The sequence below is a fragment of the Haemaphysalis longicornis genome, unplaced genomic scaffold (genome assembly GCF_048455015.1).
Source record: "Haemaphysalis longicornis isolate Haplotype H1 unplaced genomic scaffold, Haemaphysalis longicornis Haplotype H1 scaffold_8, whole genome shotgun sequence".
NCBI classification, from domain to species: Eukaryota; Metazoa; Arthropoda; class Arachnida; order Ixodida; family Ixodidae; genus Haemaphysalis; species Haemaphysalis longicornis.
Window position 1 is genome coordinate 155,364,563 of NW_027526445.1, and position 4,805 is coordinate 155,369,367.

At 47.2% G+C, this 4,805-nt stretch overlaps 1 non-coding gene across 1 annotated transcript; it reads right to left on the reverse strand.

Annotated features, from left to right (window-relative positions):
- Positions 1 to 4,042: 4,042 nt before the first annotated feature.
- Positions 4,043 to 4,208, reverse strand: LOC144150391 (U1 spliceosomal RNA). The gene has a single exon (XR_013318541.1). It is a non-coding gene; the product is annotated as a U1 spliceosomal RNA (small nuclear RNA).
- Between the last annotated feature and the right edge of the window lie 597 nt (positions 4,209 to 4,805).

The following is a 4,805-nucleotide window of genomic DNA, read 5'->3' on the forward strand; positions in this document are numbered from 1 at the left end:
AGCAAGGTAACAGCGCGAACAACTTGGACGAGATAATAGAGGTAGAAGAACGATTCTGCCCCAGGCTGTACGCCAATGGCGTTGTGCCAGGGGAAACTGCTGAGAGTTCAATCTTAATTTGCGATGTGGCACTAGTCAATAAAGAGGATGTAAGAAAGGCTCTCAAATCCTCAATAGAGGAAAAGCTGCAGGTGACGACGGCATAACCATAGATCGTTTTATGGAGGGAGGAGATAATCTTCTGCAAAAACTCGCTGTACTACTTTCGAAATGCTTGAAGACTCAAAAAGTGCATATAGCCTGGAAAAAACACCAACTTTGTTCTCATTCATCCGAAGCGAGATCCCAAGGACCTTAAGAATTACAGACCGAAAAGCCTACTCTGTTGTTTTCAAGCTGTTTAGCGAAGTTATGTTAGCCCCATAGGTGGCTGTCTGGATTTCCAACATCCCAGAGAGCAGGCTGGTTTAAGAAAGGGTACTTAACCATGGATCACATTCATGTTGTCACTCAAGTGATAGAAAAATGCACAGAGTACACTGAACCCCATCACATGACATTTATAGACTATGAGAAAGCGTTTGACACCGTACTCGCCGCAGCCGTGCAATAAGCACTAAACGACCAGGGAATAGAGGAGACCTACATAATACGTCTAGAAGACATGTATAAAGAATGCACAGGCACGATTACCCTTCACAAGCAAAGTTATAAATTCTTGATACAGAAGGGAATAAGACAGTGAGATACCATCTCGGGAAAGCTATTAACAGCATGTCTGAAGGGTGTGTTTAAAAAGCTTGACAGTGAAAACATAGAATTAAGGATAAAAGGGGAATACTTGAGCCATTTGAGGATTGCGGACGACATAGTATTGCTGAGTGAGACTGCAAAACACCAGCAAACAATGCTTGAGGAACTACAATCAGAAAGCATGGTCGTGAGGGTAAAAATAAATATGAATCAATTTAAAGTAATCAGAAATTAGGATGCTAAAAACTTCCTTTTCACGTTAGGAAACGGAACGCTAGAAGTAAAATAATAAACTACATCGGACGGATGGTTAGTGCTGACCCCAACTACGAAAGAGCAATCTGGCGCAGAATGGGTACTGGCTAGGGACCACTCTCCAAGAACTCTTAAATATTAGCTACCTCTGTCACTCAAAAGTGAAATCGACAACCAGGCCATACTGTAGGTGATGACATACGGAGCTGAAACTTGATGCCTCATTAAACACCCAGAAAGCAAACTTAAGTCGGCTCAACGGTCCATGGAACGAATAATGTTAGAAATAACACTCAGTGACAAGGAACGAACTACCTGGATCAGAAAACCAACCAGAGTTGACGATATCTTAGGTCAAGTAAAGGAAAGGCAATAGACGTTTTGGCCATGTAGTGATACGACCTGGCAAAAGGACATACGGGTAGCAGAGTGAATACCAAGAGATTGGTCTAGAAGAAGGGGAAGGCCAATAACACGATGGAAGGATGTAGTACAAAACGTCGGGGGTAAACAGCGGACTCGCGCTGCGCTTTACAGGAGCGGATGGAGGTCGATGGGAGAGGCCTTTGTCCTGTAGTGGACCTGAACAGGCTTCTGCTGCTACTGCAGCTGATGACGATGATGGTTTCTATGTCTCATTGATTTGTTTTTGTCACCGAGGAACACTGCAGGAAAGCCAAATTTCTATGACGATGTTGACGGCATAAAAAAGGCAGGTAGAATAGGGCTAGTTGGTACTGCTTCATATCGAATTGCGGTGGGTATATTAAGACGAATGGGTGAACACAGGGCGCCTCGTCCCAGTCTCTTTCTTGTCCAATTCGTCTTAAAGGGACAGTGAAGTAATTTGTAAACATTGCGGCATTCCTAGCGCAAATTGTAGCCCGGAGTCCATAGGCCATGTTTCGACCATTCTGAGCGCGTTTACGCTAATTTATTAGGAGAAAAATCCATTAAAATGCTGTCCTCCTCTCTGCATCCTCGCCCATTTTGTGTGGCGTTTTCGTGCGACGTTAGGAGGAGATGACTTGGCTTAACTGAGCTACTGCACGGCTCTCCAACTTTCCGACAGGGTCAGTCGGCCCAGCGTTTAGTCCACCGGCCGCCGACGGGTCGTGGCAATTCGTTCGCTCAATTGAAACGAAGCCACGACACGTTTGTGAATGGAAGAATGTGCGTTTGTTTGTTTTGTTAGTTTGTACACTGTATCTAGCTCCAAGTCAAGGTCGCTCTACACAAGCGCTGCACAAGTGCACATGCGACGCTTCGCTGACTGGAACGCTAGTAGGAAAATCTAAGGCAACATGAAGGCGTGAGAACAGTCAGCGAAGTCAATATAGGTACTAAGGAAATGAAATCAACTGGAAATTTTACCGTACAGCGTAAAACTAGTAAGCAGGAAGCACTTTTTTGCGCTGGGTGAACAAGCACAGCGGTCAGCAGCCCGACTACACATCTGCGAACGCTTTTCCGTCTAAGAAATAGAATTGCTAGACGGGAAATATTGTGGAATATCGGGGGACGCTTAGTGCATGAGCGCTATACAACAAATATTCACCTAAGCTGCTTGAAATGCTAAAACTAAATAAAAGTGTAAATTGATTATACGTTATATACCTTATATTTTCTCTGCCGTCAACGCTGGCCCTTGGCCGAGTGATCTGGGGCACTTAGTGAATAATTTTGAAAGTCGCAAGTTCGAATCCACTAGGGTATTTTCCTTTTTTTTTTGTAAGTTGATTTTTTCGCTTTCGGCCGATGTTTTCTATACTGAGGTCACCATTTTTGTGCCATAATGTTCACTGCTCCAAGAGCTAGTACGCAGAACGCACGCAGACTGACACTGACGCGCCATCGAGTTCTAGTTGGCGTGCTGTTGCCATAAGCACCGCTGCTCGCGGGAACTGGGTACAGGCCAGAATCAGCAGACTCTTGACCTGATGCGTACACGTTTCTTACGATACAGGCATGAGTGAAGCAAGCTCCAAATATGGGGGAAAAGCGCATGGCATTTGAGCGTCTGCGGTGACGCAGAGGGCGTTCATCCACTGCGTAGGCCCCGGCTAGTGATTGCTACGATTCCAAGCAGCAGCAGACCACGCGTGGTAGTTTTAAATGCCAATGCATTTCTTAGTCGGGGGTTGTCGTGCTCCGTCGGCGTGCGCCCGCAGGTGTAAGGCCGAGCGCTCGTGCACGCGTGCCTCGAGTGCACGTTCGTCCAACTAAGCATACCCACTTAGGGAGATTGGCCAACATAAAACTCCAGCGTTCGCCGTATGGTGGAACCACTTGCTTGGAACGAGAAAGACGCGTCATAGCGTACGCCCCTCGTTCGTTCGTCTTCGTGTCGCCGTGCGTATGTGCGCTGTACCGTAGAAGAGCCGCGACTTCAATGTCGAAGCTGCTGTAGGTTATCATTGAATCCCGCCTGGCGCCTTGATAGCGATGGAAGTCGGTGAAGTCGAATCCCTCGCGGCAACGATACCGCAAGCACGAAGTGTAACACAATGCAACCTGAGCATTACACCTCCCGCTGGCGGTGACGTCACTGCAGTTGCTTCAACGTCATCATCGGTTGGAGGACTCACACTCTCGTCTCTCCTCATTAAGTACGCCATTAATAATAATTACTCGCACCGCACTCATCGGTGCACCCAATGCATTCGCATTTCCGCACGATCCCCTTCGGGGAGGTGGGGGGATTTTTTTTCTTCTTTCGCGGTTTATAAAATAATTACCCTGTTATCAACCGGATAAACGATGAAAAGTGTGTTAATTTGATCCAGTCTACGCAGTACAAGCAAAACCGGGAGCTTGACAAACTCACTTCATTGTCCGTTTAATATCCCCAGCGCAATTCGATATGAATAAAAAAAAATCTCGGACCATCTCCCCAACGTGAAACATGCGGAAGAGCGAAACATGCAGTGTACAAGTGTACTAAAAGATTTTAAGTCTCTCTCTTGCCCAACGGCTCGCGCTGATTTGGTGCCGGAGAAGTGCCAGTGGGAGGAGCATTCACATGCTTTCTGAGGCAGGGGCACCCTCTCTTGCGTTGAACCTGATTTAAGAAATTTGCATGCCCCATCTGCCCCAGTCTAGGGTAGTGGCAGGGGTTAGCGCGAGCGCAGTGCAATGCCCGCGATTCGCCCTGGGGATCGTTCACCGTGATCAACGAGGCTCCGGCACCAGGTAAGTAAGTGTGTCTTTCTTCCTCCGACTGTGCCTTTGTGCCTTTCTGTAACTGTGCCTTTCTTCCTTCGAGAACCGGCGGGTGTTTGAGTGTTTGACGATTGCTGAAGCGTACAGGGAGCGTCCTACAAATATTTAAACCAAGCCAGTTTATTTTGAACCGGTTTTATCGTTTATACACATTTCTTTTACTATGTGTTACGTTTTAGCGCGAGGCGTTGGAAAATGAGTGTCCCGGTGTTTTAGCACCGTGGCTACATGAGGCGACGACGACGACAGGAGACACCGACAGCCCGAGTCACTAAGGGGCTTCGCCCCTAAACAATGGCACAGCTCACTCTAGCAGTGTAAGCATGGAGAAATGGCAAAGCTTGGGGGTCGGCCTAGCTTCTCCTTACACTAACAGCAATTCCCAGGAGAGAGGGAGCAGCCTGACTCCAGGAATGCACAGCCGCTTCGGACGGCACTGTAAACGAAATGACATTAAAGCATCTACAGTGTTTTATTAAATATTCAGTAGCAATCGTCGTTACCCCTTTTGTCGTTGTCTTGCAACGGCACAGCCGCGTACGGCAAATCCGGCAAATCCTCTCCAAGCGCATCTT